At 46.2% G+C, this 23,575-nt stretch overlaps 11 non-coding genes across 11 annotated transcripts; all 11 read right to left on the bottom strand.

Moving 5' to 3' along the window:
* Nucleotides 1-145: 145 nt before the first annotated feature.
* LOC130327022 (U2 spliceosomal RNA) lies at nucleotides 146-336 on the bottom strand. Its single transcript, XR_008871526.1, has one exon. It is a non-coding gene; the product is annotated as a U2 spliceosomal RNA (small nuclear RNA).
* A 2,095-nt stretch (nucleotides 337-2,431) lies between these two features.
* On the bottom strand, nucleotides 2,432-2,622 carry LOC130327032 (U2 spliceosomal RNA). The gene has a single exon (XR_008871535.1). It is a non-coding gene; the product is annotated as a U2 spliceosomal RNA (small nuclear RNA).
* Nucleotides 2,623-4,716: 2,094 nt separating this feature from the next.
* LOC130327033 (U2 spliceosomal RNA) lies at nucleotides 4,717-4,907 on the bottom strand. The gene has a single exon (XR_008871536.1). It is a non-coding gene; the product is annotated as a U2 spliceosomal RNA (small nuclear RNA).
* Nucleotides 4,908-6,999: 2,092 nt separating this feature from the next.
* Nucleotides 7,000-7,190, bottom strand: LOC130327034 (U2 spliceosomal RNA). The gene has a single exon (XR_008871537.1). It is a non-coding gene; the product is annotated as a U2 spliceosomal RNA (small nuclear RNA).
* Nucleotides 7,191-9,288: 2,098 nt separating this feature from the next.
* LOC130327035 (U2 spliceosomal RNA) lies at nucleotides 9,289-9,479 on the bottom strand. Its single transcript, XR_008871538.1, has one exon. It is a non-coding gene; the product is annotated as a U2 spliceosomal RNA (small nuclear RNA).
* Nucleotides 9,480-11,567: 2,088 nt separating this feature from the next.
* LOC130327023 (U2 spliceosomal RNA) lies at nucleotides 11,568-11,758 on the bottom strand. Its single transcript, XR_008871527.1, has one exon. It is a non-coding gene; the product is annotated as a U2 spliceosomal RNA (small nuclear RNA).
* A 2,103-nt stretch (nucleotides 11,759-13,861) lies between these two features.
* Nucleotides 13,862-14,052, bottom strand: LOC130327024 (U2 spliceosomal RNA). Its single transcript, XR_008871528.1, has one exon. It is a non-coding gene; the product is annotated as a U2 spliceosomal RNA (small nuclear RNA).
* A 2,092-nt stretch (nucleotides 14,053-16,144) lies between these two features.
* LOC130327026 (U2 spliceosomal RNA) lies at nucleotides 16,145-16,335 on the bottom strand. Its single transcript, XR_008871529.1, has one exon. It is a non-coding gene; the product is annotated as a U2 spliceosomal RNA (small nuclear RNA).
* Nucleotides 16,336-18,440: 2,105 nt separating this feature from the next.
* On the bottom strand, nucleotides 18,441-18,631 carry LOC130327027 (U2 spliceosomal RNA). The gene has a single exon (XR_008871530.1). It is a non-coding gene; the product is annotated as a U2 spliceosomal RNA (small nuclear RNA).
* Nucleotides 18,632-20,742: 2,111 nt separating this feature from the next.
* Nucleotides 20,743-20,933, bottom strand: LOC130327028 (U2 spliceosomal RNA). The gene has a single exon (XR_008871531.1). It is a non-coding gene; the product is annotated as a U2 spliceosomal RNA (small nuclear RNA).
* A 2,101-nt stretch (nucleotides 20,934-23,034) lies between these two features.
* On the bottom strand, nucleotides 23,035-23,225 carry LOC130327029 (U2 spliceosomal RNA). The gene has a single exon (XR_008871532.1). It is a non-coding gene; the product is annotated as a U2 spliceosomal RNA (small nuclear RNA).
* Nucleotides 23,226-23,575: the final 350 nt, after the last annotated feature.

A 23,575-nucleotide genomic window follows, 5' to 3' on the forward strand; every position in this document is an offset into this window, starting at 1 on the left:
AAGCAGCAGCAGCACCACCTTTTGTTTTTTGGCTGCAGCAGCAGCAGCAGCAGCAGCAGCAGCAAGGCCCACAGGGCTGGCTAGCTGGCTAGCCAGCAAGCAGGTAGCAATGAAAGTAGGAATCTTTCTTTTTAACCCTGTAAGGGGGTGGTGCACTGTACCCGAAGATACTGCCATATCGGGTCAATGCATAGGGCGACGGAAGCAAGCTTCGAAATCGGCCCCCGTTCTCAAAAATCCATTTAATATATGGTCCCCAGATAGGGGACGTATCAGATATTAAACTGATAAGAACAGATACTACACTTGATCTTAGCCAAAAGGCCGAGAAGCGATAACCGTGAAAGGGGCGGGCCCAACAAGGTCCCCTTCATGGGCACTATCACTGCTTGCTGTCAGGGAGGCTGCCAGACAATTTTCCATGCACACTCTGGGCTGGGGGGCAGTCAACCACCAGTACACACAGCAGAACCTAAACCCATACCATTATTGCTAAGCAGCAAGACAGGGGCCCATTGCACTCCCACGGGGCCTTTTTAAATGCAATCCATAACCCGGATTTGCCAGGAACCCTTCTTACTCCTCCTACTTGCATGTGACACTGGGCTTAGGATCTGCATAGGAAACACACACACAAGCACACACCTACCTTTGTTGCCTGCAGATGCCTCCTTGGCTGTCCCCAAACGGTATCAAACCAACACCCACGGGAAGCTGTAAGCATAGAGGACATGCCTGCACCCCATTGGACTTACCTGTGTGGGTTAAATCCGGGTTATTTGACAACCTATGGCGGTGATGGTTCTGCTCAGGCAGAGCAGTGCTGATGCTCCTCATAAAGCTGTCGCTGCTGTGAAGGTTCTAGGTGACATCACAATCCCTATGGTTACATACACAACAAAGCTGGGTTGTTGTTGTTTACACTCTGCAAGGCCTGTGGAAGTGAGTGACATCATAGCACTGTAGTTCTGAGGGTTCTAGATGGATGCAACAATCTCCTGTTGCTTCTATGAAGGCCATAATAGACGACATCACCAAACAGCTCCATAGTCACATACACAGCAAAGGAGAGATGTTGTTTACACCTAGTGATGTCAGTGGTATTGAGTGACATCACAGCACAGTGCTAAGGCTCCTGGGCCTGGACACAGCAGCGGCTGCAATATCTCAACGGAGAATACGTTTATATATATGTGTGTGTGTGCGCGTATATATATATATATATATATATATATATATATATATATATATATTTCTCCGCCGAAATCACTTTTAAACCCATTTCCACCTTTTTTCCCTTCTCTTCCTCTTACTTTTTTTTCACGTTTTTTTACGTTTTTCTCCTTTTCGCCTCTTTTCTGGGCGTATTATTCTTCTTTTTCTTCTTTTTTTTCGTCTAATGCATACCCCATCAGTGCAGCAATGCTTATTCAATACCGCCAGCAGATGGAGACACTGGGGGATAATTTTCTAAGGATTTATACTGATTTTTCCTGTCTGAATTTGTCGCACAGAAAGTTGCAGGCCAAATATGTGTGACATTTCTGCGACTTTAGCTTCTAGAGCATTTTTACAACATTATACATAGGTGCTGAATACATAAAAAGCGACTGTTCAGCGACAGACAAGTCGCATCGGCTGAAAGTAGGCCAGAATGTCAGTCCATGTTGGAGCAGGTTTAGATACAGTCTAAAGCATAGATCTCAAAGTCTGTGCACAGAATTTAGCAAGGGCCTCGCACCTTCTGATGCATCAGGTAGGTGCACTATAGCATAGCCTAACCCTCTGTACTTTGGTCTATATTGATGCGGGACATAGACAGCCAGCTGATGACCAATCCATTAGTGCAATGGATGGCTGGAAGCATTTGTCTTTGCCTTTGCAATACCACAGAAGCAATGCATGGTCAATGTACAGCAATGACACACCTGTGTGAACAGCCAGGAGACCCCCCCATGTTATGTTACATAGTTACATAGTTAGTACGGTCGAAAAAAGACATATGTCCATCAAGTTCAACCAGGGAATTAAGGGGTAGGGGGTGTGGCGCGATATTGGGGAAGGGATGAGATTTTATATTTCTTCATAAGCATTAATCTTATTTTGTCAATTAGGAACATTCAGCACCCACCCGCTATCAAGGCAGCTGCCTATCATGTCATGCCCTACCTGCACAGGTGTGCTGGCTACTCAAATGATCCAATTAAGGAGGCCATTTAGTCAGCAGCAGCAGAAGTCCTGTGCCTGGACGCTCCAACAGCGGCCAGACACAAGCAGAAGCAGCAGAAGCAGCAGCAGCACCACCTTTTGTTTTTTGGCTGCAGCAGCAGCAGCAGCAGCAGCAGCAGCAAGGCCCACAGGGCTGGCTAGCTGGCTAGCCAGCAAGCAGGTAGCAATGAAAGTAGGAATCTTTCTTTTTAACCCTGTAAGGGGGTGGTGCACTGTACCCGAAGATACTGCCATATCGGGTCAATGCATAGGGCGACGGAAGCAAGCTTCGAAATCGGCCCCCGTTCTCAAAAATCCATTTAATATATGGTCCCCAGATAGGGGACGTATCAGATATTAAACTGATAAGAACAGATACTACACTTGATCTTAGCCAAAAGGCCGAGAAGCGATAACCGTGAAAGGGGCGGGCCCAACAAGGTCCCCTTCATGGGCACTATCACTGCTTGCTGTCAGGGAGGCTGCCAGACAATTTTCCATGCACACTCTGGGCTGGGGGGCAGTCAACCACCAGTACACACAGCAGAACCTAAACCCATACCATTATTGCTAAGCAGCAAGACAGGGGCCCATTGCACTCCCACAGGGCCTTTTTAAATGCAATCCATAACCCGGATTTGCCAGGAACCCTTCTTACTCCTCCTACTTGCATGTGACACTGGGCTTAGGATCTGCATAGGAAACACACACACAAGCACACACCTACCTTTGTTGCCTGCAGATGCCTCCTTGGCTGTCCCCAAACGGTATCAAACCAACACCCACGGGAAGCTGTAAGCATAGAGGACATGCCTGCACCCCATTGGACTTACCTGTGTGGGTTAAATCCGGGTTATTTGACAACCTATGGCGGTGATGGTTCTGCTCAGGCAGAGCAGTGCTGATGCTCCTCATAAAGCTGTCGCTGCTGTGAAGGTTCTAGGTGACATCACAATCCCTATGGTTACATACACAACAAAGCTGGGTTGTTGTTGTTTACACTCTGCAAGGCCTGTGGAAGTGAGTGACATCATAGCACTGTAGTTCTGAGGGTTCTAGATGGATGCAACAATCTCCTGTTGCTTCTATGAAGGCCATAATAGACGACATCACCAAACAGCTCCATAGTCACATACACAGCAAAGGAGAGATGTTGTTTACACCTAGTGATGTCAGTGGTATTGAGTGACATCACAGCACAGTGCTAAGGCTCCTGGGCCTGGACACAGCAGCGGCTGCAATATCTCAACGGAGAATACGTTTATATATATGTGTGTGTGTGCGCGTATATATATATATATATATATATATATATATATATATATATATATATATATATTTCTCCGCCGAAATCACTTTTAAACCCATTTCCACCTTTTTTTCCCTTCTCTTCCTCTTACTTTTTTTTCACGTTTTTTTACGTTTTTCTCCTTTTCGCCTCTTTTCTGGGCGTATTATTCTTCTTTTTCTTCTTTTTTTTCGTCTAATGCATACCCCATCAGTGCAGCAATGCTTATTCAATACCGCCAGCAGATGGAGACACTGGGGGATAATTTTCTAAGGATTTATACTGATTTTTCCTGTCTGAATTTGTCGCACAGAAAGTTGCAGGCCAAATATGTGTGACATTTCTGCGACTTTAGCTTCTAGAGCATTTTTACAACATTATACATAGGTGCTGAATACATAAAAAGCGACTGTTCAGCGACAGACAAGTCGCATCGGCTGAAAGTAGGCCAGAATGTCAGTCCATGTTGGAGCAGGTTTAGATACAGTCTAAAGCATAGATCTCAAAGTCTGTGCACAGAATTTAGCAAGGGCCTCGCACCTTCTGATGCATCAGGTAGGTGCACTATAGCATAGCCTAACCCTCTGTACTTTGGTCTATATTGATGCGGGACATAGACAGCCAGCTGATGACCAATCCATTAGTGCAATGGATGGCTGGAAGCATTTGTCTTTGCCTTTGCAATACCACAGAAGCAATGCATGGTCAATGTACAGCAATGACACACCTGTGTGAACAGCCAGGAGACCCCCCCATGTTATGTTACATAGTTACATAGTTAGTACGGTCGAAAAAAGACATATGTCCATCAAGTTCAACCAGGGAATTAAGGGGTAGGGGTGTGGCGCGATATTGGGGAAGGGATGAGATTTTATATTTCTTCATAAGCATTAATCTTATTTTGTCAATTAGGAACATTCAGCACCCACCCGCTATCAAGGCAGCTGCCTATCATGTCATGCCCTACCTGCACAGGTGTGCTGGCTACTCAAATGATCCAATTAAGGAGGCCATTTAGTCAGCAGCAGCAGAAGTCCTGTGCCTGGACGCTCCAACAGCGGCCAGACACAAGCAGAAGCAGCAGAAGCAGCAGCAGCACCACCTTTTGTTTTTTGGCTGCAGCAGCAGCAGCAGCAGCAAGGCCCACAGGGCTGGCTAGCTGGCTAGCCAGCAAGCAGGTAGCAATGAAAGTAGGAATCTTTCTTTTTAACCCTGTAAGGGGGTGGTGCACTGTACCCGAAGATACTGCCATATCGGGTCAATGCATAGGGCGACGGAAGCAAGCTTCGAAATCGGCCCCCGTTCTCAAAAATCCATTTAATATATGGTCCCCAGATAGGGGACGTATCAGATATTAAACTGATAAGAACAGATACTACACTTGATCTTAGCCAAAAGGCCGAGAAGCGATAACCGTGAAAGGGGCGGGCCCAACAAGGTCCCCTTCATGGGCACTATCACTGCTTGCTGTCAGGGAGGCTGCCAGACAATTTTCCATGCACACTCTGGGCTGGGGGGCAGTCAACCACCAGTACACACAGCAGAACCTAAACCCATACCATTATTGCTAAGCAGCAAGACAGGGGCCCATTGCACTCCCACGGGGCCTTTTTAAATGCAATCCATAACCCGGATTTGCCAGGAACCCTTCTTACTCCTCCTACTTGCATGTGACACTGGGCTTAGGATCTGCATAGGAAACACACACACAAGCACACACCTACCTTTGTTGCCTGCAGATGCCTCCTTGGCTGTCCCCAAACGGTATCAAACCAACACCCACGGGAAGCTGTAAGCATAGAGGACATGCCTGCACCCCATTGGACTTACCTGTGTGGGTTAAATCCGGGTTATTTGACAACCTATGGCGGTGATGGTTCTGCTCAGGCAGAGCAGTGCTGATGCTCCTCATAAAGCTGTCGCTGCTGTGAAGGTTCTAGGTGACATCACAATCCCTATGGTTACATACACAACAAAGCTGGGTTGTTGTTGTTTACACTCTGCAAGGCCTGTGGAAGTGAGTGACATCATAGCACTGTAGTTCTGAGGGTTCTAGATGGATGCAACAATCTCCTGTTGCTTCTATGAAGGCCATAATAGACGACATCACCAAACAGCTCCATAGTCACATACACAGCAAAGGAGAGATGTTGTTTACACCTAGTGATGTCAGTGGTATTGAGTGACATCACAGCACAGTGCTAAGGCTCCTGGGCCTGGACACAGCAGCGGCTGCAATATCTCAACGGAGAATACGTTTATATATATGTGTGTGTGTGCGCGTATATATATATATATATATATATATATATATATATATATATATATTTCTCCGCCGAAATCACTTTTAAACCCATTTCCACCTTTTTTTCCCTTCTCTTCCTCTTACTTTTTTTTCACGTTTTTTTACGTTTTTCTCCTTTTCGCCTCTTTTCTGGGCGTATTATTCTTCTTTTTCTTCTTTTTTTTCGTCTAATGCATACCCCATCAGTGCAGCAATGCTTATTCAATACCGCCAGCAGATGGAGACACTGGGGGATAATTTTCTAAGGATTTATACTGATTTTTCCTGTCTGAATTTGTCGCACAGAAAGTTGCAGGCCAAATATGTGTGACATTTCTGCGACTTTAGCTTCTAGAGCATTTTTACAACATTATACATAGGTGCTGAATACATAAAAAGCGACTGTTCAGCGACAGACAAGTCGCATCGGCTGAAAGTAGGCCAGAATGTCAGTCCATGTTGGAGCAGGTTTAGATACAGTCTAAAGCATAGATCTCAAAGTCTGTGCACAGAATTTAGCAAGGGCCTCGCACCTTCTGATGCATCAGGTAGGTGCACTATAGCATAGCCTAACCCTCTGTACTTTGGTCTATATTGATGCGGGACATAGACAGCCAGCTGATGACCAATCCATTAGTGCAATGGATGGCTGGAAGCATTTGTCTTTGCCTTTGCAATACCACAGAAGCAATGCATGGTCAATGTACAGCAATGACACACCTGTGTGAACAGCCAGGAGACCCCCCCATGTTATGTTACATAGTTACATAGTTAGTACGGTCGAAAAAAGACATATGTCCATCAAGTTCAACCAGGGAATTAAGGGGTAGGGGTGTGGCGCGATATTGGGGAAGGGATGAGATTTTATATTTCTTCATAAGCATTAATCTTATTTTGTCAATTAGGAACATTCAGCACCCACCCGCTATCAAGGCAGCTGCCTATCATGTCATGCCCTACCTGCACAGGTGTGCTGGCTACTCAAATGATCCAATTAAGGAGGCCATTTAGTCAGCAGCAGCAGAAGTCCTGTGCCTGGACGCTCCAACAGCGGCCAGACACAAGCAGAAGCAGCAGAAGCAGCAGCAGCACCACCTTTTGTTTTTTGGCTGCAGCAGCAGCAGCAGCAGCAGCAGCAAGGCCCACAGGGCTGGCTAGCTGGCTAGCCAGCAAGCAGGTAGCAATGAAAGTAGGAATCTTTCTTTTTAACCCTGTAAGGGGGTGGTGCACTGTACCCGAAGATACTGCCATATCGGGTCAATGCATAGGGCGACGGAAGCAAGCTTCGAAATCGGCCCCCGTTCTCAAAAATCCATTTAATATATGGTCCCCAGATAGGGGACGTATCAGATATTAAACTGATAAGAACAGATACTACACTTGATCTTAGCCAAAAGGCCGAGAAGCGATAACCGTGAAAGGGGCGGGCCCAACAAGGTCCCCTTCATGGGCACTATCACTGCTTGCTGTCAGGGAGGCTGCCAGACAATTTTCCATGCACACTCTGGGCTGGGGGGCAGTCAACCACCAGTACACACAGCAGAACCTAAACCCATACCATTATTGCTAAGCAGCAAGACAGGGGCCCATTGCACTCCCACGGGGCCTTTTTAAATGCAATCCATAACCCGGATTTGCCAGGAACCCTTCTTACTCCTCCTACTTGCATGTGACACTGGGCTTAGGATCTGCATAGGAAACACACACACAAGCACACACCTACCTTTGTTGCCTGCAGATGCCTCCTTGGCTGTCCCCAAACGGTATCAAACCAACACCCACGGGAAGCTGTAAGCATAGAGGACATGCCTGCACCCCATTGGACTTACCTGTGTGGGTTAAATCCGGGTTATTTGACAACCTATGGCGGTGATGGTTCTGCTCAGGCAGAGCAGTGCTGATGCTCCTCATAAAGCTGTCGCTGCTGTGAAGGTTCTAGGTGACATCACAATCCCTATGGTTACATACACAACAAAGCTGGGTTGTTGTTGTTTACACTCTGCAAGGCCTGTGGAAGTGAGTGACATCATAGCACTGTAGTTCTGAGGGTTCTAGATGGATGCAACAATCTCCTGTTGCTTCTATGAAGGCCATAATAGACGACATCACCAAACAGCTCCATAGTCACATACACAGCAAAGGAGAGATGTTGTTTACACCTAGTGATGTCAGTGGTATTGAGTGACATCACAGCACAGTGCTAAGGCTCCTGGGCCTGGACACAGCAGCGGCTGCAATATCTCAACGGAGAATACGTTTATATATATGTGTGTGTGTGCGCGTATATATATATATATATATATATATATATATATATATATATATATTTCTCCGCCGAAATCACTTTTAAACCCATTTCCACCTTTTTTTCCCTTCTCTTCCTCTTACTTTTTTTTCACGTTTTTTTACGTTTTTCTCCTTTTCGCCTCTTTTCTGGGCGTATTATTCTTCTTTTTCTTCTTTTTTTTCGTCTAATGCATACCCCATCAGTGCAGCAATGCTTATTCAATACCGCCAGCAGATGGAGACACTGGGGGATAATTTTCTAAGGATTTATACTGATTTTTCCTGTCTGAATTTGTCGCACAGAAAGTTGCAGGCCAAATATGTGTGACATTTCTGCGACTTTAGCTTCTAGAGCATTTTTACAACATTATACATAGGTGCTGAATACATAAAAAGCGACTGTTCAGCGACAGACAAGTCGCATCGGCTGAAAGTAGGCCAGAATGTCAGTCCATGTTGGAGCAGGTTTAGATACAGTCTAAAGCATAGATCTCAAAGTCTGTGCACAGAATTTAGCAAGGGCCTCGCACCTTCTGATGCATCAGGTAGGTGCACTATAGCATAGCCTAACCCTCTGTACTTTGGTCTATATTGATGCGGGACATAGACAGCCAGCTGATGACCAATCCATTAGTGCAATGGATGGCTGGAAGCATTTGTCTTTGCCTTTGCAATACCACAGAAGCAATGCATGGTCAATGTACAGCAATGACACACCTGTGTGAACAGCCAGGAGACCCCCCCATGTTATGTTACATAGTTACATAGTTAGTACGGTCGAAAAAAGACATATGTCCATCAAGTTCAACCAGGGAATTAAGGGGTAGGGGTGTGGCGCGATATTGGGGAAGGGATGAGATTTTATATTTCTTCATAAGCATTAATCTTATTTTGTCAATTAGGAACATTCAGCACCCACCCGCTATCAAGGCAGCTGCCTATCATGTCATGCCCTACCTGCACAGGTGTGCTGGCTACTCAAATGATCCAATTAAGGAGGCCATTTAGTCAGCAGCAGCAGAAGTCCTGTGCCTGGACGCTCCAACAGCGGCCAGACACAAGCAGAAGCAGCAGAAGCAGCAGCAGCACCACCTTTTGTTTTTTGGCTGCAGCAGCAGCAGCAGCAGCAGCAGCAGCAGCAAGGCCCACAGGGCTGGCTAGCTGGCTAGCCAGCAAGCAGGTAGCAATGAAAGTAGGAATCTTTCTTTTTAACCCTGTAAGGGGGTGGTGCACTGTACCCGAAGATACTGCCATATCGGGTCAATGCATAGGGCGACGGAAGCAAGCTTCGAAATCGGCCCCCGTTCTCAAAAATCCATTTAATATATGGTCCCCAGATAGGGGACGTATCAGATATTAAACTGATAAGAACAGATACTACACTTGATCTTAGCCAAAAGGCCGAGAAGCGATAACCGTGAAAGGGGCGGGCCCAACAAGGTCCCCTTCATGGGCACTATCACTGCTTGCTGTCAGGGAGGCTGCCAGACAATTTTCCATGCACACTCTGGGCTGGGGGGCAGTCAACCACCAGTACACACAGCAGAACCTAAACCCATACCATTATTGCTAAGCAGCAAGACAGGGGCCCATTGCACTCCCACGGGGCCTTTTTAAATGCAATCCATAACCCGGATTTGCCAGGAACCCTTCTTACTCCTCCTACTTGCATGTGACACTGGGCTTAGGATCTGCATAGGAAACACACACACAAGCACACACCTACCTTTGTTGCCTGCAGATGCCTCCTTGGCTGTCCCCAAACGGTATCAAACCAACACCCACGGGAAGCTGTAAGCATAGAGGACATGCCTGCACCCCATTGGACTTACCTGTGTGGGTTAAATCCGGGTTATTTGACAACCTATGGCGGTGATGGTTCTGCTCAGGCAGAGCAGTGCTGATGCTCCTCATAAAGCTGTCGCTGCTGTGAAGGTTCTAGGTGACATCACAATCCCTATGGTTACATACACAACAAAGCTGGGTTGTTGTTGTTTACACTCTGCAAGGCCTGTGGAAGTGAGTGACATCATAGCACTGTAGTTCTGAGGGTTCTAGATGGATGCAACAATCTCCTGTTGCTTCTATGAAGGCCATAATAGACGACATCACCAAACAGCTCCATAGTCACATACACAGCAAAGGAGAGATGTTGTTTACACCTAGTGATGTCAGTGGTATTGAGTGACATCACAGCACAGTGCTAAGGCTCCTGGGCCTGGACACAGCAGCGGCTGCAATATCTCAACGGAGAATACGTTTATATATATGTGTGTGTGTGCGCGTATATATATATATATATATATATATATATATATATATATATTTCTCCGCCGAAATCACTTTTAAACCCATTTCCACCTTTTTTTCCCTTCTCTTCCTCTTACTTTTTTTTCACGTTTTTTTACGTTTTTCTCCTTTTCGCCTCTTTTCTGGGCGTATTATTCTTCTTTTTCTTCTTTTTTTTCGTCTAATGCATACCCCATCAGTGCAGCAATGCTTATTCAATACCGCCAGCAGATGGAGACACTGGGGGATAATTTTCTAAGGATTTATACTGATTTTTCCTGTCTGAATTTGTCGCACAGAAAGTTGCAGGCCAAATATGTGTGACATTTCTGCGACTTTAGCTTCTAGAGCATTTTTACAACATTATACATAGGTGCTGAATACATAAAAAGCGACTGTTCAGCGACAGACAAGTCGCATCGGCTGAAAGTAGGCCAGAATGTCAGTCCATGTTGGAGCAGGTTTAGATACAGTCTAAAGCATAGATCTCAAAGTCTGTGCACAGAATTTAGCAAGGGCCTCGCACCTTCTGATGCATCAGGTAGGTGCACTATAGCATAGCCTAACCCTCTGTACTTTGGTCTATATTGATGCGGGACATAGACAGCCAGCTGATGACCAATCCATTAGTGCAATGGATGGCTGGAAGCATTTGTCTTTGCCTTTGCAATACCACAGAAGCAATGCATGGTCAATGTACAGCAATGACACACCTGTGTGAACAGCCAGGAGACCCCCCCATGTTATGTTACATAGTTACATAGTTAGTACGGTCGAAAAAAGACATATGTCCATCAAGTTCAACCAGGGAATTAAGGGGTAGGGGTGTGGCGCGATATTGGGGAAGGGATGAGATTTTATATTTCTTCATAAGCATTAATCTTATTTTGTCAATTAGGAACATTCAGCACCCACCCGCTATCAAGGCAGCTGCCTATCATGTCATGCCCTACCTGCACAGGTGTGCTGGCTACTCAAATGATCCAATTAAGGAGGCCATTTAGTCAGCAGCAGCAGAAGTCCTGTGCCTGGACGCTCCAACAGCGGCCAGACACAAGCAGAAGCAGCAGAAGCAGCAGCAGCACCACCTTTTGTTTTTTGGCTGCAGCAGCAGCAGCAGCAGCAGCAGCAAGGCCCACAGGGCTGGCTAGCTGGCTAGCCAGCAAGCAGGTAGCAATGAAAGTAGGAATCTTTCTTTTTAACCCTGTAAGGGGGTGGTGCACTGTACCCGAAGATACTGCCATATCGGGTCAATGCATAGGGCGACGGAAGCAAGCTTCGAAATCGGCCCCCGTTCTCAAAAATCCATTTAATATATGGTCCCCAGATAGGGGACGTATCAGATATTAAACTGATAAGAACAGATACTACACTTGATCTTAGCCAAAAGGCCGAGAAGCGATAACCGTGAAAGGGGCGGGCCCAACAAGGTCCCCTTCATGGGCACTATCACTGCTTGCTGTCAGGGAGGCTGCCAGACAATTTTCCATGCACACTCTGGGCTGGGGGGCAGTCAACCACCAGTACACACAGCAGAACCTAAACCCATACCATTATTGCTAAGCAGCAAGACAGGGGCCCATTGCACTCCCACGGGGCCTTTTTAAATGCAATCCATAACCCGGATTTGCCAGGAACCCTTCTTACTCCTCCTACTTGCATGTGACACTGGGCTTAGGATCTGCATAGGAAACACACACACAAGCACACACCTACCTTTGTTGCCTGCAGATGCCTCCTTGGCTGTCCCCAAACGGTATCAAACCAACACCCACGGGAAGCTGTAAGCATAGAGGACATACCTGCACCCCATTGGACTTACCTGTGTGGGTTAAATCCGGGTTATTTGACAACCTATGGCGGTGATGGTTCTGCTCAGGCAGAGCAGTGCTGATGCTCCTTATAAAGCTGTCGCTGCTGTGAAGGTTCTAGGTGACATCACAATCCCTATGGTTACATACACAACAAAGCTGGGTTGTTGTTGTTTACACTCTGCAAGGCCTGTGGAAGTGAGTGACATCATAGCACTGTAGTTCTGAGGGTTCTAGATGGATGCAACAATCTCCTGTTGCTTCTATGAAGGCCATAATAGACGACATCACCAAACAGCTCCATAGTCACATACACAGCAAAGGAGAGATGTTGTTTACACCTAGTGATGTCAGTGGTATTGAGTGACATCACAGCACAGTGCTAAGGCTCCTGGGCCTGGACACAGCAGCGGCTGCAATATCTCAACGGAGAATACGTTTATATATATGTGTGTGTGTGCGCGTATATACATATATATATATATATATATATATATATATATATATATATATATATTTCTCCGCCGAAATCACTTTTAAACCCATTTCCACCTTTTTTTCCCTTCTCTTCCTCTTACTTTTTTTTCACGTTTTTTTACGTTTTTCTCCTTTTCGCCTCTTTTCTGGGCGTATTATTCTTCTTTTTCTTCTTTTTTTTCGTCTAATGCATACCCCATCAGTGCAGCAATGCTTATTCAATACCGCCAGCAGATGGAGACACTGGGGGATAATTTTCTAAGGATTTATACTGATTTTTCCTGTCTGAATTTGTCGCACAGAAAGTTGCAGGCCAAATATGTGTGACATTTCTGCGACTTTAGCTTCTAGAGCATTTTTACAACATTATACATAGGTGCTGAATACATAAAAAGCGACTGTTCAGCGACAGACAAGTCGCATCGGCTGAAAGTAGGCCAGAATGTCAGTCCATGTTGGAGCAGGTTTAGATACAGTCTAAAGCATAGATCTCAAAGTCTGTGCACAGAATTTAGCAAGGGCCTTGCACCTTCTGATGCATCAGGTAGGTGCACTATAGCATAGCCTAACCCTCTGTACTTTGGTCTATATTGATGCGGGACATAGACAGCCAGCTGATGACCAATCCATTAGTGCAATGGATGGCTGGAAGCATTTGTCTTTGCCTTTGCAATACCACAGAAGCAATGCATGGTCAATGTACAGCAATGACACACCTGTGTGAACAGCCAGGAGACCCCCCCATGTTATGTTACATAGTTACATAGTTAGTACGGTCGAAAAAAGACATATGTCCATCAAGTTCAACCAGGGAATTAAGGGGTAGGGGTGTGGCGCGATATTGGGGAAGGGATGAGATTTTATATTTCTTCATAAGCATTAATCTTATTTTGTCAATTAGGAACATTCAGCACCCACCCGCTATCAAGGCAGCTGCCTATCATGTCATGCCCTACCTGCACAGGTGTGCTGGCTACTCAAATGATCCAATTAAGGAGGCCATTTAGTCAGCAGCAGCAGAAGTCCTGTGCCTGGACGCTCCAACAGCGGCCAGACACAAGCAGAAGCAGCAGAAGCAGCAGCAGCACCACCTTTTGTTTTTTGGCTGCAGCAGCAGCAGCAGCAGCAGCAGCAGCAAGGCCCACAGGGCTGGCTAGCTGGCTAGCCAGCAAGCAGGTAGCAATGAAAGTAGGAATCTTTCTTTTTAACCCTGTAAGGGGGTGGTGCACTGTACCCGAAGATACTGCCATATCGGGTCAATGCATAGGGCGACGGAAGCAAGCTTCGAAATCGGCCCCCGTTCTCAAAAATCCATTTAATATATGGTCCCCAGATAGGGGACGTATCAGATATTAAACTGATAAGAACAGATACTACACTTGATCTTAGCCAAAAGGCCGAGAAGCGATAACCGTGAAAGGGGCGGGCCCAACAAGGTCCCCTTCATGGGCACTATCACTGCTTGCTGTCAGGGAGGCTGCCAGACAATTTTCCATGCACACTCTGGGCTGGGGGGCAGTCAACCACCAGTACACACAGCAGAACCTAAACCCATACCATTATTGCTAAGCAGCAAGACAGGGGCCCATTGCACTCCCACGGGGCCTTTTTAAATGCAATCCATAACCCGGATTTGCCAGGAACCCTTCTTACTCCTCCTACTTGCATGTGACACTGGGCTTAGGATCTGCATAGGAAACACACACACAAGCACACACCTACCTTTGTTGCCTGCAGATGCCTCCTTGGCTGTCCCCAAACGGTATCAAACCAACACCCACGGGAAGCTGTAAGCATAGAGGACATGCCTGCACCCCATTGGACTTACCTGTGTGGGTTAAATCCGGGTTATTTGACAACCTATGGCGGTGATGGTTCTGCTCAGGCAGAGCAGTGCTGATGCTCCTCATAAAGCTGTCGCTGCTGTGAAGGTTCTAGGTGACATCACAATCCCTATGGTTACATACACAACAAAGCTGGGTTGTTGTTGTTTACACTCTGCAAGGCCTGTGGAAGTGAGTGACATCATAGCACTGTAGTTCTGAGGGTTCTAGATGGATGCAACAATCTCCTGTTGCTTCTATGAAGGCCATAATAGACGACATCACCAAACAGCTCCATAGTCACATACACAGCAAAGGAGAGATGTTGTCTACACCTAGTGATGTCAGTGGTATTGAGTGACATCACAGCACAGTGCTAAGGCTCCTGGGCCTGGACACAGCAGCGGCTGCAATATCTCAACGGAGAATACGTTTATATATATGTGTGTGTGTGCGCGTATATATATATATATATATATATATATATATATATATATATATATTTCTCCGCCGAAATCACTTTTAAACCCATTTCCACCTTTTTTTCCCTTCTCTTCCTCTTACTTTTTTTTCACGTTTTTTTACGTTTTTCTCCTTTTCGCCTCTTTTCTGGGCGTATTATTCTTCTTTTTCTTCTTTTTTTTCGTCTAATGCATACCCCATCAGTGCAGCAATGCTTATTCAATACCGCCAGCAGATGGAGACACTGGGGGATAATTTTCTAAGGATTTATACTGATTTTTCCTGTCTGAATTTGTCGCACAGAAAGTTGCAGGCCAAATATGTGTGACATTTCTGCGACTTTAGCTTCTAGAGCATTTTTACAACATTATACATAGGTGCTGAATACATAAAAAGCGACTGTTCAGCGACAGACAAGTCGCATCGGCTGAAAGTAGGCCAGAATGTCAGTCCATGTTGGAGCAGGTTTAGATACAGTCTAAAGCATAGATCTCAAAGTCTGTGCACAGAATTTAGCAAGGGCCTGGCACCTTCTGATGCATCAGGTAGGTGCACTATAGCATAGCCTAACCCTCTGTACTTTGGTCTATATTGATGCGGGACATAGACAGCCAGCTGATGACCAATCCATTAGTGCAATGGATGGCTGGAAGCATTTGTCTTTGCCTTTGCAATACCACAGAAGCAATGCATGGTCAATGTACAGCAATGACACACCTGTGTGAACAGCCAGGAGACCCCCCCATGTTATGTTACATAGTTACATAGTTAGTACGGTCGAAAAAAGACATATGTCCATCAAGTTCAACCAGGGAATTAAGGGGTAGGGGTGTGGCGCGATATTGGGGAAGGGATGAGATTTTATATTTCTTCATAAGCATTAATCTTATTTTGTCAATTAGGAACATTCAGCACCCACCCGCTATCAAGGCAGCTGCCTATCATGTCATGCCCTACCTGCACAGGTGTGCTGGCTACTCAAATGATCCAATTAAGGAGGCCATTTAGTCAGCAGCAGCAGAAGTCCTGTGCCTGGACGCTCCAACAGCGGCCAGACACAAGCAGAAGCAGCAGAAGCAGCAGCAGCACCACCTTTTGTTTTTTGGCTGCAGCAGCAGCAGCAGCAGCAGCAGCAAGGCCCACAGGGCTGGCTAGCTGGCTAGCCAGCAAGCAGGTAGCAATGAAAGTAGGAATCTTTCTTTTTAACCCTGTAAGGGGGTGGTGCACTGTACCCGAAGATACTGCCATATCGGGTCAATGCATAGGGCGACGGAAGCAAGCTTCGAAATCGGCCCCCGTTCTCAAAAATCCATTTAATATATGGTCCCCAGATAGGGGACGTATCAGATATTAAACTGATAAGAACAGATACTACACTTGATCTTAGCCAAAAGGCCGAGAAGCGATAACCGTGAAAGGGGCGGGCCCAACAAGGTCCCCTTCATGGGCACTATCACTGCTTGCTGTCAGGGAGGCTGCCAGACAATTTTCCATGCACACTCTGGGCTGGGGGGCAGTCAACCACCAGTACACACAGCAGAACCTAAACCCATACCATTATTGCTAAGCAGCAAGACAGGGGCCCATTGCACTCCCACGGGGCCTTTTTAAATGCAATCCATAACCCGGATTTGCCAGGAACCCTTCTTACTCCTCCTACTTGCATGTGACACTGGGCTTAGGATCTGCATAGGAAACACACACACAAGCACACACCTACCTTTGTTGCCTGCAGATGCCTCCTTGGCTGTCCCCAAACGGTATCAAACCAACACCCACGGGAAGCTGTAAGCATAGAGGACATGCCTGCACCCCATTGGACTTACCTGTGTGGGTTAAATCCGGGTTATTTGACAACCTATGGCGGTGATGGTTCTGCTCAGGCAGAGCAGTGCTGATGCTCCTCATAAAGCTGTCGCTGCTGTGAAGGTTCTAGGTGACATCACAATCCCTATGGTTACATACACAACAAAGCTGGGTTGTTGTTGTTTACACTCTGCAAGGCCTGTGGAAGTGAGTGACATCATAGCACTGTAGTTCTGAGGGTTCTAGATGGATGCAACAATCTCCTGTTGCTTCTATGAAGGCCATAATAGACGACATCACCAAACAGCTCCATAGTCACATACACAGCAAAGGAGAGATGTTGTTTACACCTAGTGATGTCAGTGGTATTGAGTGACATCACAGCACAGTGCTAAGGCTCCTGGGCCTGGACACAGCAGCGGCTGCAATATCTCAACGGAGAATACGTTTATATATATGTGTGTGTGTGCGCGTATATATATATATATATATATATATATATATATATATATATATATATTTCTCCGCCGAAATCACTTTTAAACCCATTTCCACCTTTTTTTCCCTTCTCTTCCTCTTACTTTTTTTTCACGTTTTTTTACGTTTTTCTCCTTTTCGCCTCTTTTCTGGGCGTATTATTCTTCTTTTTCTTCTTTTTTTTCGTCTAATGCATACCCCATCAGTGCAGCAATGCTTATTCAATACCGCCAGCAGATGGAGACACTGGGGGATAATTTTCTAAGGATTTATACTGATTTTTCCTGTCTGAATTTGTCGCACAGAAAGTTGCAGGCCAAATATGTGTGACATTTCTGCGACTTTAGCTTCTAGAGCATTTTTACAACATTATACATAGGTGCTGAATACATAAAAAGCGACTGTTCAGCGACAGACAAGTCGCATCGGCTGAAAGTAGGCCAGAATGTCAGTCCATGTTGGAGCAGGTTTAGATACAGTCTAAAGCATAGATCTCAAAGTCTGTGCACAGAATTTAGCAAGGGCCTCGCACCTTCTGATGCATCAGGTAGGTGCACTATAGCATAGCCTAACCCTCTGTACTTTGGTCTATATTGATGCGGGACATAGACAGCCAGCTGATGACCAATCCATTAGTGCAATGGATGGCTGGAAGCATTTGTCTTTGCCTTTGCAATACCACAGAAGCAATGCATGGTCAATGTACAGCAATGACACACCTGTGTGAACAGCCAGGAGACCCCCCCCCCCCCCCCACATGTTATGTTACATAGTTACATAGTTAGTACGGTCGAAAAAAGACATATGTCCATCAAGTTCAACCAGGGAATTAAGGGGTAGGGGTGTGGCGCGATATTGGGGAAGGGATGAGATTTTATATTTCTTCATAAGCATTAATCTTATTTTGTCAATTAGGAACATTCAGCACCCACCCGCTATCAAGGCAGCTGCCTATCATGTCATGCCCTACCTGCACAGGTGTGCTGGCTACTCAAATGATCCAATTAAGGAGGCCATTTAGTCAGCAGCAGCAGAAGTCCTGTGCCTGGACGCTCCAACAGCGGCCAGACACAAGCAGAAGCAGCAGAAGCAGCAGCAGCACCACCTTTTGTTTTTTGGCTGCAGCAGCAGCAGCAGCAGCAGCAGCAAGGCCCACAGGGCTGGCTAGCTGGCTAGCCAGCAAGCAGGTAGCAATGAAAGTAGGAATCTTTCTTTTTAACCCTGTAAGGGGGTGGTGCACTGTACCCGAAGATACTGCCATATCGGGTCAATGCATAGGGCGACGGAAGCAAGCTTCGAAATCGGCCCCCGTTCTCAAAAATCCATTTAATATATGGTCCCCAGATAGGGGACGTATCAGATATTAAACTGATAAGAACAGATACTACACTTGATCTTAGCCAAAAGGCCGAGAAGCGATAACCGTGAAAGGGGCGGGCCCAACAAGGTCCCCTTCATGGGCACTATCACTGCTTGCTGTCAGGGAGGCTGCCAGACAATTTTCCATGCACACTCTGGGCTGGGGGGCAGTCAACCACCAGTACACACAGCAGAACCTAAACCCATACCATTATTGCTAAGCAGCAAGACAGGGGCCCATTGCACTCCCACGGGGCCTTTTTAAATGCAATCCATAACCCGGATTTGCCAGGAACCCTTCTTACTCCTCCTACTTGCATGTGACACTGGGCTTAGGATCTGCATAGGAAACACACACACAAGCACACACCTACCTTTGTTGCCTGCAGATGCCTCCTTGGCTGTCCCCAAACGGTATCAAACCAACACCCACGGGAAGCTGTAAGCATAGAGGACATGCCTGCACCCCATTGGACTTACCTGTGTGGGTTAAATCCGGGTTATTTGACAACCTATGGCGGTGATGGTTCTGCTCAGGCAGAGCAGTGCTGATGCTCCTCATAAAGCTGTCGCTGCTGTGAAGGTTCTAGGTGACATCACAATCCCTATGGTTACATACACAACAAAGCTGGGTTGTTGTTGTTTACACTCTGCAAGGCCTGTGGAAGTGAGTGACATCATAGCACTGTAGTTCTGAGGGTTCTAGATGGATGCAACAATCTCCTGTTGCTTCTATGAAGGCCATAATAGACAACATCACCAAACAGCTCCATAGTCACATACACAGCAAAGGAGAGATGTTGTTTACACCTAGTGATGTCAGTGGTATTGAGTGACATCACAGCACAGTGCTAAGGCTCCTGGGCCTGGACACAGCAGCGGCTGCAATATCTCAACGGAGAATACGTTTATATATATGTGTGTGTGTGCGCGTATATATATATATATATATATATATATATATATATATATATATATATATATATATATTTCTCCGCCGAAATCACTTTTAAACCCATTTCCACCTTTTTTTCCCTTCTCTTCCTCTTACTTTTTTTTCACGTTTTTTTACGTTTTTCTCCTTTTCGCCTCTTTTCTGGGCGTATTATTCTTCTTTTTCTTCTTTTTTTTCGTCTAATGCATACCCCATCAGTGCAGCAATGCTTATTCAATACCGCCAGCAGATGGAGACACTGGGGGATAATTTTCTAAGGATTTATACTGATTTTTCCTGTCTGAATTTGTCGCACAGAAAGTTGCAGGCCAAATATGTGTGACATTTCTGCGACTTTAGCTTCTAGAGCATTTTTACAACATTATACATAGGTGCTGAATACATAAAAAGCGACTGTTCAGCGACAGACAAGTCGCATCGGCTGAAAGTAGGCCAGAATGTCAGTCCATGTTGGAGCAGGTTTAGATACAGTCTAAAGCATAGATCTCAAAGTCTGTGCACAGAATTTAGCAAGGGCCTCGCACCTTCTGATGCATCAGGTAGGTGCACTATAGCATAGCCTAACCCTCTGTACTTTGGTCTATATTGATGCGGGACATAGACAGCCAGCTGATGACCAATCCATTAGTGCAATGGATGGCTGGAAGCATTTGTCTTTGCCTTTGCAATACCACAGAAGCAATGCATGGTCAATGTACAGCAATGACACACCTGTGTGAACAGCCAGGAGACCCCCCCCCCCCACATGTTATGTTACATAGTTACATAGTTAGTACGGTCGAAAAAAGACATATGTCCATCAAGTTCAACCAGGGAATTAAGGGGTAGGGGTGTGGCGCGATATTGGGGAAGGGATGAGATTTTATATTTCTTCATAAGCATTAATCTTATTTTGTCAATTAGGAACATTCAGCACCCACCCGCTATCAAGGCAGCTGCCTATCATGTCATGCCCTACCTGCACAGGTGTGCTGGCTACTCAAATGATCCAATTAAGGAGGCCATTTAGTCAGCAGCAGCAGAAGTCCTGTGCCTGGACGCTCCAACAGCGGCCAGACACAAGCAGAAGCAGCAGAAGCAGCAGCAGCACCACCTTTTGTTTTTTGGCTGCAGCAGCAGCAGCAGCAGCAGCAGCAAGGCCCACAGGGCTGGCTAGCTGGCTAGCCAGCAAGCAGGTAGCAATGAAAGTAGGAATCTTTCTTTTTAACCCTGTAAGGGGGTGGTGCACTGTACCCGAAGATACTGCCATATCGGGTCAATGCATAGGGCGACGGAAGCAAGCTTCGAAATCGGCCCCCGTTCTCAAAAATCCATTTAATATATGGTCCCCAGATAGGGGACGTATCAGATATTAAACTGATAAGAACAGATACTACACTTGATCTTAGCCAAAAGGCCGAGAAGCGATAACCGTGAAAGGGGCGGGCCCAACAAGGTCCCCTTCATGGGCACTATCACTGCTTGCTGTCAGGGAGGCTGCCAGACAATTTTCCATGCACACTCTGGGCTGGGGGGCAGTCAACCACCAGTACACACAGCAGAACCTAAACCCATACCATTATTGCTAAGCAGCAAGACAGGGGCCCATTGCACTCCCACGGGGCCTTTTTAAATGCAATCCATAACCCGGATTTGCCAGGAACCCTTCTTACTCCTCCTACTTACATGTGACACTGGGCTTAGGATCTGCATAGGAAACACACACACAAGCACACACCTACCTTTGTTGCCTGCAGATGCCTCCTTGGCTGTCCCCAAACGGTATCAAACCAACACCCACGGGAAGCTGTAAGCATAGAGGACATGCCTGCACCCCATTGGACTTACCTGTGTGGGTTAAATCCGGGTTATTTGACAACCTATGGCGGTGATGGTTCTGCTCAGGCAGAGCAGTGCTGATGCTCCTCATAAAGCTGTCGCTGCTGTGAAGGTTCTAGGTGACATCACAATCCCTATGGTTACATACACAACAAAGCTGGGTTGTTGTTGTTTACACTCTGCAAGGCCTGTGGAAGTGAGTGACATCATAGCACTGTAGTTCTGAGGGTTCTAGATGGATGCAACAATCTCCTGTTGCTTCTATGAAGGCCATAATAGACGACATCACCAAACAGCTCCATAGTCACATACACAGCAAAGGAGAGATGTTGTTTACACCTAGTGATGTCAGTGGTATTGAGTGACATCACAGCACAGTGCTAAGGCTCCTGGGCCTGGACACAGCAGCGGCTGCAATATCTCAACGGAGAATACGTTTATATATATGTGTGTGTGTGCGCGTATATATATATATATATATATATATATATATATATATATATATATATTTCTCCGCCGAAATCACTTTTAAACCCATTTCCACCTTTTTTTCCCTTCTCTTCCTCTTACTTTTTTTTCACGTTTTTTTACGTTTTTCTCCTTTTCGCCTCTTTTCTGGGCGTATTATTCTTCTTTTTCTTCTTTTTTTTCGTCTAATGCATACCCCATCAGTGCAGCAATGCTTATTCAATACCGCCAGCAGATGGAGACACTGGGGGATAATTTTCTAAGGATTTATACTGATTTTTCCTGTCTGAATTTGTCGCACAGAAAGTTGCAGGCCAAATATGTGTGACATTTCTGCGACTTTAGCTTCTAGAGCATTTTTACAACATTATACATAGGTGCTGAATACATAAAAAGCGACTGTTCAGCGACAGACAAGTCGCATCGGCTGAAAGTAGGCCAGAATGTCAGTCCATGTTGGAGCAGGTTTAGATACAGTCTAAAGCATAGATCTCAAAGTCTGTGCACAGAATTTAGCAAGGGCCTCGCACCTTCTGATGCATCAGGTAGGTGCACTATAGCATAGCCTAACCCTCTGTACTTTGGTCTATATTGATGCGGGACATAGACAGCCAGCTGATGACCAATCCATTAGTGCAATGGATGGCTGGAAGCATTTGTCTTTGCCTTTGCAATACCACAGAAGCAATGCATGGTCAATGTACAGCAATGACACACCTGTGTGAACAGCCAGGAGACCCCCCCCCCCCCACATGTTATGTTACATAGTTACATAGTTAGTACGGTCGAAAAAAGACATATGTCCATCAAGTTCAACCAGGGAATTAAGGGGTAGGGGTGTGGCGCGATATTGGGGAAGGGATGAGATTTTATATTTCTTCATAAGCATTAATCTTATTTTGTCAATTAGGAACATTCAGCACCCACCCGCTATCAAGGCAGCTGCCTATCATGTCATGCCCTACCTGCACAGGTGTGCTGGCTACTCAAATGATCCAATTAAGGAGGCCATTTAGTCAGCAGCAGCAGAAGTCCTGTGCCTGGACGCTCCAACAGCGGCCAGACACAAGCAGAAGCAGCAGAAGCAGCAGCAGCACCACTTTTGTTTTTTGGCTGCAGCAGCAGCAGCAGCAGCAGCAGCAAGGCCCACAGGGCTGGCTAGCTGGCTAGCCAGCAAGCAGGTAGCAATGAAAGTAGGAATCTTTCTTTTTAACCCTGTAAGGGGGTGGTGCACTGTACCCGAAGATACTGCCATATCGGGTCAATGCATAGGGCGACGGAAGCAAGCTTCGAAATCGGCCCCCGTTCTCAAAAATCCATTTAATATATGGTCCCCAGATAGGGGACGTATCAGATATTAAACTGATAAGAACAGATACTACACTTGATCTTAGCCAAAAGGCCGAGAAGCGATAACCGTGAAAGGGGCGGGCCCAACAAGGTCCCCTTCATGGGCACTATCACTGCTTGCTGTCAGGGAGGCTGCCAGACAATTTTCCATGCACACTCTGGGCTGGGGGGCAGTCAACCACCAGTACACACAGCAGAACCTAAACCCATACCATTATTGCTAAGCAGCAAGACAGGGGCCCATTGCACTCCCACGGGGCCTTTTTAAATGCAATCCATAACCCGGATTTGCCAGGAACCCTTCTTACTCCTCCTACTTGCATGTGACACTGGGCTTAGGATCTGCATAGGAAACACACACACAAGCACACACCTACCTTTGTTGCCTGCAGATGCCTCCTTGGCTGTCCCCAA

Source organism: Hyla sarda, unplaced genomic scaffold (genome assembly GCF_029499605.1).
Source record: "Hyla sarda isolate aHylSar1 unplaced genomic scaffold, aHylSar1.hap1 scaffold_2904, whole genome shotgun sequence".
In the NCBI taxonomy this organism is placed as follows: domain Eukaryota; kingdom Metazoa; phylum Chordata; class Amphibia; order Anura; family Hylidae; genus Hyla; species Hyla sarda.